At 43.0% G+C, this 22,221-nt stretch overlaps 1 protein-coding gene and 1 long non-coding RNA gene across 17 annotated transcripts in view; one reads left to right on the top strand and one right to left on the bottom strand.

Moving 5' to 3' along the window:
* TRERF1 (transcriptional regulating factor 1) overlaps positions 1–22,221 on the top strand; it is a 197,977-nt gene that overhangs the window by 85,078 nt on the left and 90,678 nt on the right. Inside the window, exon 1 of one of the 16 annotated variants that reach the window (XM_082345957.1) lies at positions 19,016–19,111. The exons of the other annotated variants lie outside the window; for them this stretch is intronic. The gene's annotated coding sequence lies outside the window, so the exon portion shown is untranslated. Of the gene's footprint in view, positions 1–19,015; positions 19,112–22,221 lie in introns of those variants that run through there. 16 annotated transcript variants of the gene reach the window in all.
* LOC309607462 lies at positions 1,072–17,441 on the bottom strand. Its single transcript, XR_014232408.1, has 3 exons — positions 14,074–17,441; positions 12,569–12,706; positions 1,072–8,298 (listed from the first exon to the last, which is right to left on the bottom strand). It is a non-coding gene; the product is annotated as an uncharacterized lncRNA (long non-coding RNA).

The following is a 22,221-nucleotide window of genomic DNA, read 5'->3' as shown; positions in this document are numbered from 1 at the left end:
GTGGTGGGAAGAGCAAAGGTGGGCGCAGCACCCTGAAGCTGATTTCAAAACTGGGAGGCGATAACTTTGAGGATAAGGGGTGGATAGGGTGCAGCGAGGGGCCTGTGGACGGAGGATAAAGTTCCAGAGTGACCAGGAACTTACAGACCACAAATTTATAAACCATAAAATTTTTCATCCCCTCTCCCCTGAATATTGACTAAAATTAGACTTAAATTTTCTGTAGGTTGTTTGTTGCCCCCAAGGCTGTCTGGTCACAATTGTGATAAGTAGATGAGAACTAGTGATAACTGAACAACTGACCCTGAATTCCTTGGTTCAGAGGGTGCTGTAGACAAGTGGTTCTCAAATGTAGTTTGTCTGGACCAAGAAACTACCAAAAAAAGAATTGGGGGGATTGGCTTAGGGCTACCAAGTTTTTATTTTGCCAAGGAAGGATGTTTTTAAAAACCTAACATCTATCACTACAGTTCTTATAAAAGAAAGGACCATCTTGATCCTAAAATAGTAGGAAGGAGACAGTCTAAGGAATAAAATCTTTACATTGAAAACGTTCAGCTTTAGGAATAATTTATTGCACTCTTCTTATTTTTCTGACATCACCTGTGAAAACAACATTAAGGGTGGATTCTTCCCTGCATCTATGCATAACAGGTGTTGGGGAGATGTGGAGTTAATGTGCAACTGTAGGGGGAAAAATCGTATTTCTTTTGAAGCGTCTCATGAAGCCTAGGAATTCGCTGAAGTCATGCCTTTTCTTGATTTAAAGGGACAGGAGAAATTCACTTAAACGCAAGTCTCTGTAAACCCAATTCATTTTATAAAAGAAGGAACTGTTTACCCTCAAGTCATTAACTTAGAATTGTTAGTTTAATTTTCCACCAGTAGGAAGAAAATTTTGCAGTAACTTAATAGTTCAAATGAAAAGGCATGTCAATAGTTTTTTCTTTTTCCACAATTTAACCTTAAAAATGGTAAATTTGTTGAATTTCATTTGGCTTTCAGTTGTGTGCTACGTCTCTGCATGTGCATAGGCACACACTCACACACACACACACACACACACACACACACACACACACACACACACAGAGAAAACTTAGTTGGGTCTGAAAAGCCCCAGAAGGGAAAGGGTACTTTTGAGAAAAGCAGTGTGTCCATCAGTCAGTTGCTAGTAAGTGTTAGTACTTGTAGCAGCAGTTGCATCTTGGAACTGCCAAAAGAGTATGACTTCTTAAGATGCCCTTTGAAGTAATTAAAAAAACCCTCCAAACCAGGGACTTCCCTGGTGGCGCAGTGGTTAAGAATCCGCCTGCCAATGCAGGGGACACGGGTTTGAGCCCTGGTCTGGGAAGATCCCATCTGCTGCAGAGCAGCTAAGCCCGTGCGCCACAACTACTGAACCTGCACTCTAGATCCTGCGAGCCACAAATACTGAGCCCACGTGCCACAGCTACTGAAGCCTGTGCACCTAGAGCCCATGCTCCGCAACAAGAGAAACAACCACAATGAGAAGCCCATGCACTGCAACAAAGAGTAGCCCCTGCTCGCCACAACTAGAGAAAGCCCGCACACAGCAACGAAGACCCAATGCAGCCATAAATAAATTAATTAATAAATTAATAAATTTAAAGCAAAACAAAAAACCCCCCCAATCATACACCGAACCACCCCTGGCATCCAAAACAGCAACAAAATGTTTCTCATTCTGCTTCACTTCACATTCCTGCTTGGCTTTGCCACAAAGATGTTTTGCCTTCCAGCCAGGGATTAAGCGTCTGTGTGAGGCCATGACTGGTGTGAAAGCAACATCTCTGCCCTTGTAGAGGGGACAAAAAGACTGCCTGCATATATGAAATCCTGAATGGAATCATGGAATCCTAGTGCCAAAGAGGGTTTTGAGGTCCCTGTCTTCCTGTCAGACTATCCTAACACTCATCACCTTGATTGACAATCCTAACATTTCATCGATCTCTAACGTTTCATGGATCCTCTGTGAATGTGGACATGAACTGAAATGTGTCTTCATCAAGAAAGAGCAGACTGTTCTGTGCACACTTACATCTGCAGTTACTGCCCTGTTCACAGCCTCACTCCTGGGCAGTGTCACTGTTTGAGTGCTATTTATATTGTCACATATGTTCATACGGCACCGTCCTTGCATGTTCTAGTAGACACTCAATCGTAATTGGTTCAGACTCCGTACCACTTGTTTCTCCTAAGGTGTATCTCACTCTACAACAGGCTACGCAGTCTGTATAGCTACAGCTCAGCGTTCTTTTGGGCAGACATTACCACAACCCTCTTGTCTTAGCTTGGGCTGCCATAACAAAATACCATAGACTGGGTGGCTTAAATAATAGAAATTTATTTCTCACGGTTCTAGAGGCTAGGAAGTCCAAGATCAAGGTGCTGGCAAGGTAAGTTTTATTCTGAGACCTCTTCTCTTGGCTTGTAGGTGTCCACCATCTTGTGTGCTCACATGACCTCTTCTTTGTGGAGAGAGGAAGCTCTGGTGTCTCTTCCTCATCTTATAAGGACACTAATCCCATCATGGGGGTTCCACCCTTGTGACTCATTTTAACCTAATTGACTCCCAAAGGCCCCACCTCCTAATACCATCAGATTGGGGGCTAGGGCTTTAACATATGAATTTGGGGGGGTGAGGACAAACATTCAGCCCATAGCAATGCTAAATCTTTTATTTATGGTCCCCTGGAAGTGCTTGCAGGGTCTTTGGTCCAGGAGCCTTGCAGTAAGCAGAGAAAGCCTTAGAGTTACAAGCTTTTATTGCTGTGGAAGAGATGCAGTGTTCTATAGCTGGAACAGATGGTTCTGTGGACTAGAAATTTGGAATACCTTTACCACAGAACTAGAGGTGACCTGGGGTAGACTGGTGATCCCCTTGTCTTTTCAGATCTTAGGTTTCTTAGTTCCATATGTCAGTGGTAAAGTTGTGGTTGCCAAACTTGGTCAGCCTCAATGAAATTTGGATGGTTTAGCATTCAATATTTTCTGACCACCTTGTATAGCTTCCTTGATGGGCCTCTAAAAAGGAGGCTCTTGGAACCAAAGCCTGGGAAAATGGGTTATTTCCTAGGTCTTCATCATCTTGGACATTTACTCCCTTTTCAGCTGGGGAAGAAAAGGCAGTAAATTACAATAAATCTACTCCCCGTTCCATTAGAGATCAATATCTTACAGTGTCATGTATACAAACACGGTAATGTCCACATGGACATAGGTGCCAGGTGGCATATTTTAAAATATAAAAAGGCCTTTGAAAATTTTTTTTAACCTTTCAAAGAACCAGTGATTCCTGTGTTATGTAAAGTGTTCCAGGATTTAGAAAAAAGATGGAAAACTTCCAGATCCTACTTTCAAGCAAACATGACCCTGATAACAAATCTGGCAAGTCCCCAAAGGGAGGCTCTATACCAGTTTTGCTTAGGAATGTAAAAATATTAGATAAAATTCTAGTGAGTAGATTTCAACACTAGAGTATGTGAATGTTCCACCATACCCAAGTGGGTTATATTCCTGGAATGTAGGAATGGCTTCATATACATATACTTTCATTTGATTCACATAATGAATCAAATGAAATATTTTAAATGGTTTTAGTGAAAATATGTTATAATCTCATTAATTTCAAAAGTACATTCAATCAATTCAACTTCTAACTTCTACAAACCACTTAAAAAGGAATATATAAAATGACCATTCCTGAACCTGATAAGGAAGATTGAGTTCATACAGTCCACTGGCATTATACTTTATTGGAGCCTCATAAACGTACATATGACTGAGATCAAAGCAAAAAGCCAATGCAGAAAGTTATAAAAATAGTAACTTTAGAGAATAAATACTGTAAAGAAAAGAATAAAATAATCATTAACTACAGATTGCTTAGTTGTAAACCAAGAAGAGTTAAAGAGATTAACTAAAGACCTTATTTCTAAATGGTGAGATTAAAATTCAGGATTTGGATACTTCTGGAATTAGTTCATGAGTCTAATGCCATTCCTCTCAAAGTCCCATCAAGATTTTTAAAAATTTCACCAGATGGTTTTAAGTCTGTTTGGAAAAATAAGTAGATGAGAACCTCAAGGGGAATTATGAAAATGGTTTTGGGGGGAAGGGAATTAGATCTATTGGATATTAAAATATGTAGCCCTACCAGATATTAAAATGCATTATGAAGCCTTTGTAATTAAAACACTGTGGGGCCGGCAGAAGAGGAGGAAGTAGATAAGTGAACTAGGACAGTTCAGAAATAGACTCTCGCAGAAATAATGTAATAAATCATAAAGAAGGCATCGCAAATCAATGGGGAAAGGAAAATTATTCAATAAATAATTTTGATGTCTAGCAATTTGGAAAAAATCATTTGACTTCATCAAAATGAATTGCAGATAGATCAAACAATTAAGTGCAAAATGTAGATGCATAGGAAAGCAGTAGAATTGAATATTGCTTGGAAACAAAAGAAAAACACTCAAAAAGGGAAAGAATAGTCCATCAAGTTACAGGATAATCAAAGATTTCTTCACGTAAAAAACCAGTGGGGAAACAATAGCCTGGGAAAAAATTTGCAGTAACATGATGGAATTAATCTTTGTTATGTGAAATGCTCAACAAATTAAAAAGAAAGGTACTAAAACCTTGGTAGAGCACTTGAATAACTAAATATAACACTAAACAAATGTATGGCAAATGTTCAATTTTGTAATAAGAGATATGTAGATTAAAACAGCAGTAAAGTACTATTTTAACATATTAGCAAAAGAACCCGTTTTTAATGATGATCCCCAATTCTGATGTCATTACAATATTATGAAACAGTTTTACAGTGTATTAAAGAATCATGTTATTCATTCATACATTTGATCCAGTAATACCACTTCTGTGGACCATCTTCCCACATCCCTCCATGAAGGAAATAATACAAAATATTTAATATGCTGTTTAGACAGTGATGCTTCCCTGATGCATTATTTGCAAAGCAAACTCACACACACACACACACACACACCATTAATGTCCAACAGTTGGGTAACTATAAAATTAAATAGTTCTTCTCTCAGCATAATACTCTACTATAATGAATAATTATTTTGAAGATACATAGCATTGTGACAAGATATTTACAGTATAATTTTATGTGCAGAAATTGCAGTACACACTGTGGCATAGTCTTACTGTGGAATGTAGCTATATTAGCTGTGCTGTTAAAATGAATGAACCATAGCAGCTATGACAACACAGAAGGCTCTCAGGAATATAACATTAAGTAAAAAAGCAAGTTGTAGAATAGCTGCAGTGTGGTTCCAATTACATAAGGTTCAGATGCATGCAAAACCAATGATATAGTTTTTAGACATCCGTGTGCATGTGGCAATACCTATAAGACCAAGTGAGCATAGACAAAGATTCAGGATAGTGACGGGAGGCAAGGCTAGGAAGAAGGAGCAGCCATAGAGGCTGTGTAGGGGATTAGTAAAGTTCTCTTCCTCAAGCTGGGCTATGGACACACTATATTTATTATTGCTATGTTTTATACCCTTAACATAAGCTACAGATATTTTAAATGTATTTAATGTTAATGAAAGGGTTATTAAAACCAGTATTCACGGATTACAGTTTGGTACAAAATATTATCCCTAATAAAGATGGTACAGAGTGTATAGGTAACAATGACTCTGTTAGAGGGGTGAAATTAAGAGTGGTTCCTTCTTTCATTTTCTCTCATTTCCAAATTTTCAATTATGTGCTTACATTGAAAGAAAAAAAAAGAAAGAAAGGAAAATTGAAGACAATTGCAATTATAGGATGATGTAAGCTTCCAGTGGAGGGTGTGCCGTTGCTCAGAGGATGGTGGACTTCAGCACTGAGGCAGAAGGGGAGATAGATTTAAACTGTAAAAGCAGCGTGTTTGGAAAATAAATCAGACCATCAATAGTCACTGAGCATCCTTGCTGTGAAAAAGCATTGGTTTAGCCTGCCTTCCAAAAAAACTTTTGGATACTGCGTTTTAATGAATTGCTAAAATGGATGAATTAGAAAGACTGGTGTTTCTTTGAGTTCCTTTAAAAATTTTTTTAAGCTTTATTGTTTTGTCTGCTTATAAAAATAATACAGTTGATTTGAAATAGTCTTATAAAAAATATAATAGAACCTGAAGTTGATTAGACACTAAAACTAAATCTCAGTTGAAATGAAATACAGGGAATAGAGAAGCCTGGTAAAAGACACCATGGGGATGCAATCAGGAAGTTCTTGGGCCTATGACCCATGTTTCTCAATAAATAAAATGGCCTGGAAAAGGATGGCGGGGCACTATATAATAAACTTTAAAAGAGACAAAAGACATACCAACCAGGTGCAAATGTAAATCTTGTTTGGATCCTGATTTAAATAAACCAACTGTAAAAAGGCATTTATAAGATAATTGGGGAAATTGGGACACTGACTGGATATTTGATATTAAGAAATTACTAATTTTTAGGTGTGATTTGTTATTATGGGTATGTTTTAAAGATACATGCTAAAGCATTTATTTGCAAATGAAATATCAGATATTTACTCTAAAATAATACAGTGGAGAGTTTGAGTATGTTAACTATAAAAAGTCCTTATGTCTCATGTATATATGACATATCCAGGATTTACATTAAAACAATCCAGGGGTAGGAGGCATAGAGTGGTATGGATGAAATAAAGTCAGCCACGTGTGATAATAGGAGCTGGGCAATGGGTAAATATATTCTTGCTACTTTTGTATATGTTTATTATTATTTTTCATAATAAAACATAAAAATAAAATTTATATATTTTCATAGTTGAAAATGTATAAAATATAGAAAAGTATAAAGAAGGAAATGAAAGTCACCCATAGTCCCACCCCTTGGAGAGAACAACATTTTGATAAAAATCCTTCTATACTTTTCCTTATGTACTTAAAACATAAGTTCTTATACATATACACTTTTAAGCAATTAAGAAATTATACTATCTGTATTGTTTTGTATCCTGCTTTTTTATATTGTGGGCACTGTTGTACTTTAGTACATTTAGATATTCATCATAATTTAAAATTATGTCTGTCTATTAATTCTAATATGTGAATATACACACACATGCCATGATTTATTTATCTAACAGGTACCTCACAGATGGGTATCTAAGTTGTTTCATCTTTTATCCCCATTGAGGCAATTCTGCATACTTGTTTATTTCTTTTGACAAATATTTAGAAGGTCAAAGTCTTTTTTAAAGGCTTTTTTTTCCTATCATGCCAAACTATTTGTTGAAAATATGATACCATTTTGAACTCCCTCCATTTCATCATAATTTCAGCCACATTGAATGCTATATTCACAATATTTTAAATGTTTGCCAATCTGATAGAAGGATAAAGATGATCTTAATTTGCATTTATTTGATTATTAGTGAGCTTGAAAGTCTTTTTATAAGTGTATGTTAGTATTTTTTATTTTGTGACTAGGTGTTTATATCTTTTCCCCCAGTTATTGTATGTATCCCTCACTAGTTTCTTAAGTGCTCTTTACATATTAAAGGTTACTAATAGTTCATATATTGTATAAATTGCAGTATTTCCTAGTTTGTTTTCATTTAACTTTGGATCATTTTTGAACAATCATTTGTCTGGAATTGTTTTAGTAGATTTTTAAATGTTATACATCTAGATATTTTTTCTTTGAGTCTTTATAATTTTCTACATTTTAATTTTTGTAACCTTATTCAGTACTTCACTGAGAGATTTCATTACATAGCATTGCCCTCTAAAGTTTGATTTTTTATTTTAATTTCTTTTTTTGGGGGGCCACACCTCACGGCATGCAGGATCTTAGTTCCCCGACCAGGGATAGAACCCTTGCCCCCTGCAGTGGAAGCATGGAGTCTTAACTGCTGGACCGTCAGGGAAGTCCCTATTTTTTAATATCTTTATTGGTTATAAAATAAGACACGTTTGTGGTGGAAAGAATACACTTTTGAAAATAATTTACCTTATACTTTGTCGTACAGTGCATCAGATTAAATTTGGTAGTTTACCTTTCAGTAATTTTTCTGTATGTGTGTATTAGTTAGAGTAACACTTGCTGAAGAAACAATTAAAACTCCAAATTATAACTTCACACAGTAGAGGCTTATTTTTGACTCGTCCAACATAGGTGCTCCTGATTGGTGGTCAGCCCTCCGATGAGTGATTCAGAGGCCCAGGCTCATTCCATCTTATGGCTCTTTCATTCCCTAGGGCTTTGGGGTCCTCTGCATCTAGTTGGCAGATGGAGGAAGAAAGCACGGAGAAGGCACATCACTTTCTAACCACCTTAGCCTGGAGGTGTTGCACATCACTTCTGCCTGTACTCCATTGGTGGGAATAGTCACATGGTGCCACGGAGGTACAAGGGATGCTGGGAAGTGAAGTCCCTGGCTGGGCAGCCACTTTCCAGTGAAAACCCTACACTCTGAAAAGGAGTGTGAATATTTGTTGGATATTTAGCTGAATATGCCACCATTTATTGCACTTATAGTGCAATAAATTTGCATTTATAATGCATATAAGTATATATTATACATATATAAATATATATTGCATTTATAATGCATATAAAATATGTGATATATATTTTCTTTACAAAATGGAATTATCCTATTAAGGGTGTTGAATTTTAGCATCATTTTGTGAGCGTTTCCCTGTGTCTTTAAATTTTTCAAAAACATAAGTTTTAACGTCTACATATTTTTCCTTGTATTGATAATATCATAATTCATTTTGCCATTTTTCTATTATAGTACAGTTAGGTTTTTCTAGATTTTTGTTATTATGAATAGTGCTGCTATAACTGCCCTTGTACATAAATCTTTGAATGTTCCTCTGATCGTTTCCTCAGGGAAGATCCTTGCTTACTGTTAAGGCTGGTGATACATCTTACCAGATGGGCCTTCAGAAATGTGGACTAATTTACACTCTTATCAGTGGTGTTTGAGGATTCTTATTTCAGAGCACCCTTGACTGTCCTGGGCATTATAGTTGGGTTTTGGTTTTTGCCAATTTCTTGAGAACAGTATTGCATTGTTTGAATTTGAAAGCCTTTGCTTAGTAATAGGTTTGAACATTTTTTCATGAGGCCATTGGTAATCTTTGTGTGTGTGTACGTGAATTGCCTCTTTGCATCCTTTTTCATTTTTATTTTGCAGTGTTCCATCTTTTTTCAGTCACTGATAAGAGATTTTTATGCAGTATGTGTTAACTTGTCATACGTTACAAATATTTTTATCTAACTTCTTCTTGCCTCGATTTTGCTTCATAACCTAATTTTTTTAGATTAAACTCTATACTTGGAACCCTGATGTGTGATATCACACCCGCTGAATATGCCCAGTTAGCAGTACTCCTGAGATTAATACCATTTAAAAAAAGCAATGCAGATTCTTTTTTTTCTGACCCATCATATGGTTTGAATGTTCTTAATGTGAAGTTTAGTTATCTGGGAGTCAGGGGGTTGAAAGTAGTCATCAAGAAAATGGACTTGACAAGAAGGCTTTGGGGCGCTGGTCTAAGTCACCCATGGAGATACTGAGACCTACTTCTGTATCTTCCCAGGATACTTAGGAGAGGCAGGAAGACGTCAGATGGTATCTGATGACTCCGTGGTTTTAGCTGAGTAGCAGTGGAGTCTCAGAGGATCTCTGGCTGTTTTTCGTGTTAGATCTTATTAAAAACACACGTAGTAGAGTGGCAGGGACCCAAACCAGGGGTCAGGGAGCTGAGCTGTAGTCCCAGCTCTGCCACTCACTGACTGCGACCCTGTGCAAGTCTCTTGTCCATCAATGCCTCAGTTTACTCCACCGCAAAATGCAAGAGTTTGTTGTAGGTGGTGTTTTGGGTGCATGAATTCCAGGACTTTGCAGCGGGGTTCTCCACGAGGCCTCTTTTACATTTACCACCTGCTCTGACCTGTGTCAGGTGGGTGGGCGGGGAGTGGGGAGAAGGTTAGTCTCTTTTGGTCTTCTGAGTGATTTATGAAAGAAATCAATCCAGTATATGTCTGTTCCAGATATAATGTGATCTAAATGTGATATTCACCTAATAAGATTAGATGAATCTAATACGGTTTTCCTCTAAAACACAAATACTGCGCCACTTTTAATTGTAGTAGCCAAATTAAATTACTCATCCCAAATTAGATTTCCAGCAAACTTAATCTGAACATGAGCTCAGTACTGCAGGCTCTGTGTAATTTTTTAAGATATAAAATAAATCAATGGGATACCCATATTGTTCCTCTGGGCTCTTCAGTGGTTACCATGAAAGAGAATAAGTAAACATCTGGAAGAAACCTGCAAAAGTAGAGCTGAGATGGAAACTGATTCTTCAGCTTATCATGGAGGGTTTTTTTCCCCCTTCTATCTCTTCCATCACTAGGACCCTCACTGGTCTCAGAGGATAGGAAGCAAACAAAGGCAGGCCCAGTAATCACTGAAGACTTAACTGCTTATGATTGCCTTTCTTCTTTTTGTTCCTTGAGTGACCCCCTTAATGTGTTCACCCCCTCAGGAGGACAGAGGACACTAGGTAGGAAGCGAATCCCTGGGTAGTTTATGGATTTGCTGAGGGACTAGAGAGGTTTATAACATTGATTAGCCATATTTTCTCTCATTTTATGTCAGTTAGGTGACAGATTAACTGAAAGCCAATCCAAACTGGTTTAAGCAAAAACAGAAAATGCATTGGCTTATGTGATGGAGCACCCATCCTGGCATCAGGTGAGGCTTTATCAAAGGCTCGAATGAGGTGCCTCAGACACAGTTTCTCGCCTTCATTGCTGGTTCCTTTCTCAGACATGACCTCCCCTTCTGCCCCCAAGATGTCAGCCCAGGCTCCTGTTCTCATCCAGTGGAGAAAAAGCTTCCTTGATGGGTCAGCCAAAGGCTTGTAATTGAGTCTAGTTGCCCCTGGTTGGCTCGACTTAGATCCTGTGCTTTCCTGAACCAGCACCGTGTGGAGGGGATGGGATGAATGACTGCCTGGGGGACTCAGGGGACTGTTGGGAAAGTAGGGTAAGGAAGCTGGGGAGGCACCTCCAAATCCCACGACACTATAGAGGCACTGTACATAGCCTTCTGCTTTTCCCAGCACTCAGGCTTATGTTTTCTCACTTCAGTAAATGAGAAGTAGGTAGGTAGCACATGTTTGTGGATGAGGAAGTGAAGTTCACCGTGGGATCAACTCACCCAGGGCCTTGTCAGTGGTGGAGCTAGGACCAGGCTCAGTGTCTTATGAGTCTTCCATTTGTTTTCACCATATCCTGCCTTCTTCCTACTGATCCTGTGCACGGGCTCCTCCTCGCCCCCCCCCCAACCAATACCAACTCAGGGCTCTTCATTAAATAGACAGTCAGTCAATAGTTGTTAACTTCTTATTGACCGACCAGTGTACCATCAGACCACACGTGGCCTTTCTATTCATACTGTGTGAATATCATTACAGCAAACCAACAATGTGGTCGATTCCCAGTTATTAATTTGTAGATGGTCCCTAATAATTCAGTTTCCCTTTCCCTGAATTATGGAGTTCTTCTAACAGAAAGATGGAGTTTGGATCACTTGAGGATAGACATATAGAGAGGGTCTGAGGGGTGTGTGCGTGTGTAGGAGCATGCACATGGATCTGCATTACAAAATTAAGTATGTTTCGATCTCCTGCCTCCTTAGCCCGGACGGCTGAAATTAGATTTGATGCCTGTCTTTCCACTTAAATATAACTTACATTTGTGAAAGTCACCATTGACAAGGTCCCCACGTACTTAAACCAAAGACCTGTGAGTAGGTGTGCCATTTTGAAACATTTTGAGTAATGACTATACACTTGCTTTTTCATTTTTTGGGAAAAATCACAAGTGCCTATTGTCTTCTCCCTGCCTGGCAAACTCTCCCTCATCAGTTTTTCATCTCAGGTTTTACTTGCACTTCCTTTGGGAAGCTGTGGACTTTCTCCAGCTCTGTGTCTCTTTGTGCTGAAAGTCTGTATTCCAGGGTAGCACTTTGCCCTGTATCCTGTGGTACACTAATTGTGTCTTATGTATGGGTTTTATCTCCTGAATCATTTGGTTCACTCTTTCAGGTCAGTGCTTGGTCTTCCCACCCTCTCTTCCTTTCTTCCTTCCTTCCTTTCTTCTTTTTTTCCTTTCTTTTCCTTCCTTCTTTCCTCCCCTCCTTCCTTCCTTCCTTTCTTTTCTTTCTTTCCTTTCTTCCTCCCCCTTCCCTTCCTCCCTCCCCCCTTCCTTCCTTTTCTTTCTTTCCTTTCTTTTCCTTCTTCCTCCCCTTCCCTCCCTCCTTCCCTCCCCCCTCCCTCCCTCCCTTCCTTCCTTTCCTTTCTTTTCCTTCTTCCTCCCCCTCCCTCCCCCCTCCCTCCGCCCTCCCTCCCCCTCCCTCCCTTCCTTCCTTTCTTTTCTTTCTTTCCTTTCTTTTCCTTCTTCCTCCCCCTCCCTCCCCCCTCTCCCCGCCCTCCCTCCCTCCCTTCCTTCTCCATAGCACTTACCTCCAGGCTAAAGTGAGGTGGGTTGGTATTTGGTTCAGTAACTGGGATAGGTGCCCCCACATCACCATCATTGTACTTAGAATGGTTTTGCAGTTGTCTGGTTACTTGTCTCTATTCCTCCAGTACAGTTCTTGGCGTCTGTTAAGGGCAGTGTGACTAAGTGTTGACTATTGAATGATTCTCCCCTTCTCTACACCAGCCCCACCCTGCCACCCCACCCCACCCCCAACCACTGAACCGTAACTTCTTTGTGTTCTCCACGGTCCCTAACAGTGTCTGCCACACAGTAAATGCTCAGTAAGTCCTTGTTGAGTGAGTGGATTTTACCCTCTCAGGACCTGCCTTGGGGAGAGGCAGATGGGAAATGAAGCTCTGAGAGGGCAGAGGGGGATGGAGACTGGACAGGGAGGGGTTCAGGAGCTGGTGTGACAGCCCCTCTGCTGCTTCTGATTTCCATGTACAGATATGGCACTTCCCTAAGGGCGGAGCACCATGTCCTCTCCCAGCTGGGCAGCTGGTGAGCCCAATGCCTGAGAAACAGTTGAGTAAAGGATAGTGGCTGTGATTCTAGGTGTTATTTTAACAACAACAGTAAAGAATTTTCTCTGCTGCCTGAACCCTTTCAGACGTCTGCATGGTTGAGATGAGAGGACTCAAGCTAGGAGGAGAGGCACATGGTCACGTCTGTATGTTGACCTCCTTATCCTTCCCATTGCCCTGGGGGTGCCAGTGGGCAGTGACAGGTCCACGAAGGAGGGAGGGAGAGCACCAAGGGGTCAGCAACCCCTCAGCATCCCGGAGTGACATGCTACCACTGGGCTGACCAACTCGTCTCGGTTTGCCTGGGGCTGTCCTGGTGTTCGTCCCAGAAGTCCTGAGTCCTGGGCCACCCCTCCGTCCTTGGCAAACCAGGACAGATGGTCTCTTTAGATGCCACTTGCTCCGTTCCCTGCCCTGGCCAGCTCTCTTGATTTCTTTTCCCTTTTTGAGGTCCTTGATTTGGCCTTTTTCCTCCTTCCTTTCTGTCTTTCCACCTCTGCTATTTCTACCCCAGCTCTTTCAAGCTAAGCCATGAGACTTGCCTGCATCTCTGCTCTTAGAGGCCTTTCAGACCGTTTTCTGAATCATTGTGGGTTGACCAGAGTCCCTGGCTCAGGACACAGTTGCAAGTGTTGCCTTCTCTTCCTCTCTGGCTCCACTGGGCTCCTGAAATCAACCGAGCTGTGAAAGCTTCTGTCACTTCGAGGTAAAATTCATCTGGCTCGGGGAGCGTGTGCCCTCTCTGGGGGCGGCTCTCCGCACACATGCGGCGCTCAGAGCGGCAGGCTCTGCCTGGAAGGTAGGGCAGGGGAGGCGGCAGGGCGTGTGGCGGGCACTGAGGCCCACCTGCCTCGGCCCGGCCTTGGCCCTCAGCCCCTCTCTTGTGGGCGCACCATGGGCCCGGCTCTCAGCGAGGCCTGGGTGCAGCCTGCCCTCTTCCCCGAAGCCTCCTTTCCTGCACTTACCTCTTTGTTCTCAGAAGTCTTACTACTGGGCTAGTAAGTGCTGTTCCATTAAGGGTGATTGTTTTCTTCCGTCTTTCTCGTGTGTTAGCCCTTCCTTGAAGGGCTCATCTTAGGTTGCCTTTCCTTCCACCTCACAGCACCTGGCCTTGCGCCGGGCCCACAGCTGGCCCTCAGTTTGCACGTGTCATTGTGGTCAGTGCCTCGGTGATTTGTGGGTGACGGAGGACGTGTGAGTCCGTGGGTGGGTGCCCTGTGAGCCCCTCTATGCAGAACACGTCGGAGGCTGTGCCCGAGCCAGGCCCAGGGGCTTGGGTGGAATTCAGTCCTCCCGACTTCCTCTTTAACACAGGCATGAGAGAATGAGGCTTTTTTTTTTTTTTTTTTTTTTTTTTAATGCGAAGTGAGTTTTTTTGTTGCAAAATACCTCACTTGATGTCTTAGATTTGCTTTACATGTTCCGGAACCTTCGGGTGTAATTTACAAATAATCACAGGATTAAACAATTCTGAGACTGCTCCAGAGAGGCAGGAAAGCGGGGTTGGATCTGGGAGGAGTCCTGAGGGGGGTGCTGCTGAGTGCCAGACCCTGTAGACCTAATCCTGTGATTTCTCTCGGCGTTGCTGATGGATGAGTGGGGATGCTGTGTGGCCCACCACCTGGGAGGTGGGTACTCTGTGCTGCCACCAGTCCTGACCTCCTGCGTCAGTCGCTAATAACCAGTTGCATGCTTCTGCTGTGTGTCTGCCCACAAGCGTGCACAAGTGTGTTCATTTTCAACTATAAATAGGTTTAGAAACGTATAGGAATAATGCATGGTCTTTGTAAAACATTTGGAAGGAAGTTAAAACTGTTTTTACTCCTACTCCTTAGAAACAGTCACAATGAACATTTTCATGTGTATCTTTCTAGATTTTTTTTCTGTGTCTTCACACCTGTGCTCAGACACACACATGATATATTTACAGAGGTGGGATCGTTTTATATAAAATTTAGGGGCCTGCTCTCTTTTGCTTAACAAGATGTTATGGACATTTTTGCTATGTCAATAAAGATGAATTTGTCATTCATTCAGCAGATACTTACCAAATGCCTGCCCACGTGTCTAGCACTGTTCTGAGTGTTGGGGATAAAGCATGGAACAAAAGAGATCAAATTCCTTGCCCTCCTGGAACCTATGGTCTCGTTAGGGAGACCAGCAATAAATAAATACGATATGTAGTAGGTTAGTAGGTGATAAGTGCTATGGGAAAAAATGAGATAAGGAAGGTGAGAGGGAGTGAGGGGGGTAAGGTGCATTTCGCGGTTTTAAACAGGGTGGTCAGGTGAGGGGGGAGGCCTTTGAACCAGCACGGGGGCTATAATGTTTAGCGAACAGCGTGCACTACTGAGAGGCTGCCAGGGTGAGGTCCATAGTTGGGGCTGGAGGAGACACCAGCTGAGCCTTGGGAGCTCAGGGCAGGACGCACTCAGGTCCCCTGTGGTAGAAAATCCAGACTTGAGCATTCAGGCAGGGCCCTATGTCGGTCATTAACGATAAGAATGACCACCGTTTAGGTAACATGACAGAGTTTCAAAGCAGCTTTTTATCTATTATGCTGGTCCTGCTGCTTATTAGCTGCCCAATTTGGGGCAAATAACCCACGCTGTCTGGGCCTCAGTTTCCTCCTTTGTGAAATAATAGGGTTCTGGTACAGTTTAAATGAGTTCATCCAAGTGCATATAGAGCGGTACTGGTAAGACCTATTACCAAATAGTTCAGTTGTTGTTATTATTGCCTTTCATTTATTAGTCGCGACAGTCCTGCGAGGAGGGCATTGTGCTCAGTGTAGAGATGAGGAAGCTGAGGCTGGAGGAGGTTGGCCTCTGTAGTTAACAAGTCCAGGGCACTAGTGGGTGGCAGGGTCTACAGGTCCAGGCCCAGCTCTGTCCATGCAAACACCTGCCCTCCGCCAGGTGGGTGCAGCTGCTCCTGTTTCAGGCGGATGTCCCGGAGACATGGCCACGACTTTCCTGATTGTTCCATAGTCTCCTCAGAAGAGAAGCAGCTCTCAGGGTCGCCGGGGGGCGGGGAGGGAGGGTGGCCTGGTTGGTCAAGGCGGAAAGAAGGAAGGGTGTGGAACTTCCACAAGGAAGAACTGAGACTCAGAAGCTCTGCTCGGCATCCCCACTGCTGTCCATTCGGTGTCAATGCATCTTCTTCTCCCTCCCCTCCAGTCGCCGTAAACACCAACTTGTAACTATCCCTCTTAAGGACTTAGAGAGGGACACGATAATTAGTGACTTTGCTAGTTTTAAATTTCTGATTTTGAGAACCATCCCCGTTCTTGTGTCTGCAGGAGATGGTTGAAAAGCACCAGCACCACAAACACAACCAAACCCCGTAACCATGATCACTGGCCTCCTTCCCGATGGCCTCCGGGCAGCAGCCTCACAGCTCACCTGGTCCTGACAGGCCTTCATGTGTGTAGGCCGTTGGACCTTTAGGACCACACACTTTAAAGGACCTGTGGGTCTGAACAGAGCTGGGGGGACCAGTGACTAGGGTCATTTCTCCCCTGAGGTCAACACCCCCATCCACCTCGCCACCCACAGGGACAACCTAGAGTAAATGCAGCACCAGGTTTACTTTGTGTCTGGTTCTCTGAAATGGAGCGCAGAGTGTGTTACCGTGGAAACCATAATATAAATGGTGGCTGTGTGTAGTTAAAATAGCACTGTTAGTTTTATGCTGCAGGTACATTATGAGTTCAGAAGGCTTTTGTGGGCTGGCCTGGGAGTCTAACCATCATTTAAAATATGGTTTCTGTGGCTACATGCTGTCAAGATTCTGAGCAATTACTTTTAAGCAAACCTTTAGAGCAAGTTGTTTGTAACAGGGAAATTGGCAGTCGGTAATTTATACGATATTTTCTTACTATCTCATGGGGTTTCTCCTATCGCGGGACTGCTAAGCTCCCGGGAAGTCCTGTGGCAGATGGATGGAGCTGTGGCTCAACAGTAGCATGTTCAGAAACGGCGTCAGGGTGTTGGTATGAGCCAGTGCCTGGTGGAGCTGCCAGATGCTATAGCAGAGTAGAGAATCTGCCAGGAGCAAGGTAACTGGCATGGGGGGCATCCTTGGGTACCGCACCCCAAGAGGCACTTAGATGGGTTGTTGTAAGACTGGGACAGCACTCCAACTTTAAACCAAGTCATGTGTGTTACATATAAGGAAATTGGGCCTGGAAAAGGGAAGACTTGGGAGGAATTTAGTAACTGTGTTTCATTATTTGAAGCACCGTAATGTGGTCCCCAAAAAGAGACTGATAAGAGAGACACTTTAGTAATTTAAGGAAGGAGTTTGACAGCCAAAACTATTGAAGATAGGAAGAGTTGCTTTAAGAAATAGTGAGTTCTTGGGGCTTCCCTGGTGGTGCAGTGGTTGAGAATCTGCCTGCCAATGCAGGGGACAAGGGTTCAAGCCCTGGTCTGGGAAGATCCTACATGCCGCGAAGTGACTGGGCCCGTGAGCCACAATTGCTGAGCCTGCACGACTGGAGCCTGTGCTCCGCAGCAGGAGAGGCTGCGATGATGAAAGGCCCGCGCACCACGATGAAGAGTGGCCCCCACTTGCCACAACTAGAAGAAGGCCCTCACACAGAAATGAAGACCCAACACAACCATAAATAAATAAATAAATAAATAAATAAAAGAAATCGATTAAAAAAAAAAAAAAAGAAATAGTGAGTTCCTCATCATTAGAAGTATATAAGGAGAGGCTGGCTGGTTACTTGTGGAGGATACTCTAGAGGGGATTTAAGCTCTGGATGAGTGATTACTAGACTTCAAAAGTCTTTGCTAGCCTAGAGCTTCTATGATTCTAGGGCATAGATGGAAAATTAATTTTCTGACCCTCCTATTCAGGGTGATTAATAGTGGCTGCATGGAGCAAAGGTAAGATGGCTTTGGAGCTGGCTCAGTCTGGGAGCAAATAAGAGCTCGTTAATCAATTAGCAGTGTCTGCTATGGCAGGGGGCCGTGTTGCAGGAGGCCCAATATTAGCCGTCGCCTTTCCAGTGGTAAGTGAAGTGTCTAGTGATGAACTTGGACTCAGGTCAAGTAGAAGCAAGGATGACCTGGTTTGTTTGGGATCAACGGGGTTCTCCCGACCTGAACTTTGACTCCAAGACAATCCCGGTAAAACCAGGATGAATTGGTCACCCTAAGCAGAATGGGTGGTCATCGGCGACTACATATTGGGTTCCATTTCTACTAATGGTGAAGATGCCAGGAGCATCTTCATCTTCTCAGAGCGTGAGTGTGGGGCTCTGCCCTCAGTAGGAGCCCACTAGACGCATGCAGAATAAATGAGTTGGATGCAGTTCCTAGGATATGGTTGCACTCTCCTTGCAATTAATTAATTTGTTTAATTAATTAAAATGACTTCACTAATTATATGCACAGGAGATTGCACATTTCATTTGGCTGAGCAGATGGCTCCACTAATAATTATGAAAGCCTGGGGTTGCAGGAAAGAGGGGTGTTGGCATATGAGTTGATACTGAACACTTCAATGCCATCCTTCCTACAAATAAAGTTGAAACTCCTATCCCCATTACGTCCCAGATGGATTGAGGAACAGATTTTTAATTTGCTTCTGGTAGTGCCAGTAGGTTGTGGTAACTTGCTCTTTGTGACTGGTGATCATTTTCTTCATCAAACAGCTGGCTGTGGAAGTGGTGTGGGCTCCACGGCTTTGGAAGAAGCAGCTGAGTCAGGGTTAGATCTGGGGCCTCTGCGTCGTTCAGATAGCTGGCTAACCCACTGGATTGTGATCGTAAACCACATCTCCCAGAAAAATAACAGGCACCTCATCTCCAAAGGGAACGTGCCTTCTTCTGCTACGTTATCCAGACCTTGCCCTGCCCTCACTCCGCTCCCATCCCTGAGGCCTTAGAATCTAAGGCAGACCCACGGACATGCCAGAGAATGAAAACCCTGACCGGCTACACACACGGACCAGGCAGTACCTGTACTTAAGTGATTCTGCATCACATAGGTGAGTGAGTGTGTTTCTGGAGTATCCTCACTATAGTGATGAGGACGAGGATTATTGGTAATCGACGAGTGTTGAGCATCCCCGCTGGGCCAGAAACTTCCAGCACTCTTTGTGTTTCTTAAAACAAACCTGCAGGGCAGGTGTTAACTTACAGATGAGAAAATGAGGCTTGGAGAAGTTAAGTAAGATGCCTGGGGTCACACAAAGCTGGGTTCATACCCAGAGCTTTCTATCTATAAAGCCTCTTGTTCTTTCCACCCCCTGCTCTGCTGGTAAATGATTTGGGGTCATGAAAGTCCCGTAGCCAAATCTGGAAGGATGTGATGGGAAGCCACTGGGCTGGGCTCACTCCTGCACACAAGCGGGGCACTGCTTGGGAACCAGTCACCGCCCATGGGCCCTCAGCACCTTAGAACCCGCAGGGGCCTTGGGGGTGATCGGTTCTGAGCAATTTCCCAGCACCCATAGTCAAGTGCTCAGTGCATAAAGATTCTGCTTTAAACACCAGTCAACTGGCTATGTTATGACAGAGTGATGTACTCGTCAGAGAAAGTTCCAGAAAGAAATTGATCATTTCAGAAGAATCTTCAGAATGTTAATTTAATGTGATCTGATAAGAGAGTTTTCTTTCTTGCTCATATTCACGGTTGGGGAAAGGTGACCCTTCTGAAGCTTTTTGTGTGGTATGTGAAGAAGTAACAAAGCTAAGGAAGGGGGAAAATACCAGCTGTAAAAGAACAAATAGATCAGTCTGCGTGCTGATGAATAGATCTGAACGTGGCAGCAAGATTCCTGTTTGGGCAAATCAAGCATTGCAGTTGGAGAATATGCTCAACCTTGTGTGATGGTACTGGTGAACCCCCATCCCTCTCTGGTCTGCCTGCCTGCCCCCCACCCAGGTTACTCTTGGGGTACTTGTCCATACCTTGAAGCTTTCACTCCACACTCCTTATGAACTAGAGCAGGAATGGGGTGGTGTGTCTGAGTCACAAAAAATTGTGAATCATTCTTGAGATGAAGGAGCCCTGAAAATGTGACTCATTTATGTAGCATGTACAGGTAAGAAATGGCTGTTCGGTTGTGACTGGCAACTGCCATATAATTTCTAATTTTGACTTGGTTGCTGTTGTTTTGGGGGATGGGATCAGACCTGGCCCCGGGTGGGTGCAGCGTGGAAGGACGCAGTGCCATTTGGACCCGGTTCCTGCCTTTCAGCACTTCGCCACCTGAAGGAGGCTGAGGCATGTCCATAGTTGCAGAAAACATGTCGGTTTGAACGTGTATTAAGTGGTAAACTGAAAGATGGAAATCTTAAGCTTAATCAAAATTAAAATATATTTTTCCTAATCATATATCCAAATAAGTGCTGGAGGGAGGCTGCAGGGCCCAGCCAAGTAGCGTCCAGATTACATCAGTCTGTGTTAGGAAGAGCACTGGGCTAGTTCATAAATTGTGTTTCTGTTTACACATCTGCTGTCAGATGTTCCTTATTCAAGGCCTTCTGTCTTAGTTGGTGTGTCAGCCTGGATGAGCTGGCTGAGTCTGCGTACCTGATATGAAATTCAAGATTTGTTCAAGATAAATGCACTTGAGAAATATCCTTACGTACTTTTATTAGCTCATAACAGTAATCCAAGAAGTAAAGAAACATAATAATGGAATTTGCTCATTGTTCTTTCAGCTTTGGGTAAAATCTGTAGCTAGGCTAAAGTTGCCAGAGATCAGAAGAGGTTGCTGCATGAGGACCAACGACTGGACATTCAGACTTGACCTTTCAAAAATGGGGGTTGGGCATCTGAGCCTGTTATATTATGGGCTGGGAGTGGAGGATGTGAATAGGAAAAGAATAAGGGAAAATGGAGCAGTCTGGAGGCTGGTGCAAAAACTAGATGGAAATAATAAGTGGGCAAAGAGGTGAAGCATATAGGGGGGAGAGGAGTTGGGGATAGGAAAAGACCACAGGCATGCTTTTGGCTGTGAGTAACCGAAAAGCAAATGAATCGTGGTCTGAGTAACACATCCTCTCATAAAACAAGAAGTTGGGGTGAACACAGTGGTTGTCTGGTGTCGATCTGGCAGTTCAACAATGACGTCAAGGACAGGAGTTTTTTCAGTTTCTCTGCTTTGCCCTCCTTAGTGTTTTGGCTTCTTGTCTTGTCAGTTCTGGGAGTAAGATGTGGTCGCCCCAAGCTGCAAGGGAGGCTGCGAAGGGATTAGTAAGCTTTTCCAGCCTTGGTAGTGGAGGTGGGCAAGAGGGGTTAGGAACGGCTGGAGGGTTATCCAGCCAGCCGTTGGGCATAGACCAGCTGTGAACAAATAAAAATAAAAACAAATATATGTTGAATCATCACCACAAAAAAAACAGATGCTCTTAGGAGTTTCCTACGCATGAATGGTGTTCAGTACAAGCGTGTTATGGTGTGGAAGGGCATCTTGTAGGTCCCATTCCAGCAACGTGGCTGATCACTACCAAAGTCTGTGTGCAACACTGCAGGCTGGATTCAGGGGAAGCCGTCTGAAGTCCTGCTCGGCGGGAATGGAGCATAGGGAGGGAAGAGGCAAGGTAGCACCATTGTGGATCTACCTTTGCTCCAGTTTCCAGCCCATGAGTCTCAGAAGCAAGACAGCTGCTTTTCAGAGGTTAATGGTAGAGCTTGCTAATTTCTTTGTAAATTCCATTTTAATGAATAGATGCATTTAACTTAGGACACTGAGTTTCTGGTAGTAGCTCAAAGACTGATACCCCTTCAGCACCATTTTGAATTCCACACCTCTGTGCATGTGCATGTGTGCACACGTGTGTGCATGGTTGCACCCTCTATTCACATCCCTGTGGCCCAGATCAGTTTTTCTCATTGCCTCACAGAATCCCAGTCTTGTCAGAGGACTGGTTCCCCTGCTCCCCACCCCCCAGTTTCTTCCCTCTTTCCTGTATCGGTGCCACACGGTGACGCTCCTTTCCCCATGGTGCTCAGTAGAGGCCAGCTCTCTGATCTGTGGCTCTTGCTGCTTTTGGTCATTTGGTTATCGTTGGGGGGCCTGCCACTCACCCATAACAGTGAGTCAGATGCCTTTGATCAAAAAAATGGAAGCCGGCTGGTTTAAATGCA

Source organism: Balaenoptera borealis (genome assembly GCF_965194805.1).
Source record: "Balaenoptera borealis genome assembly, chromosome: 12".
NCBI classification, from domain to species: domain Eukaryota; kingdom Metazoa; phylum Chordata; class Mammalia; order Artiodactyla; family Balaenopteridae; genus Balaenoptera; species Balaenoptera borealis.
Note: the sequence above shows the minus strand (reverse complement) of the source record. Positions and strands in the feature narration are given on the sequence as shown.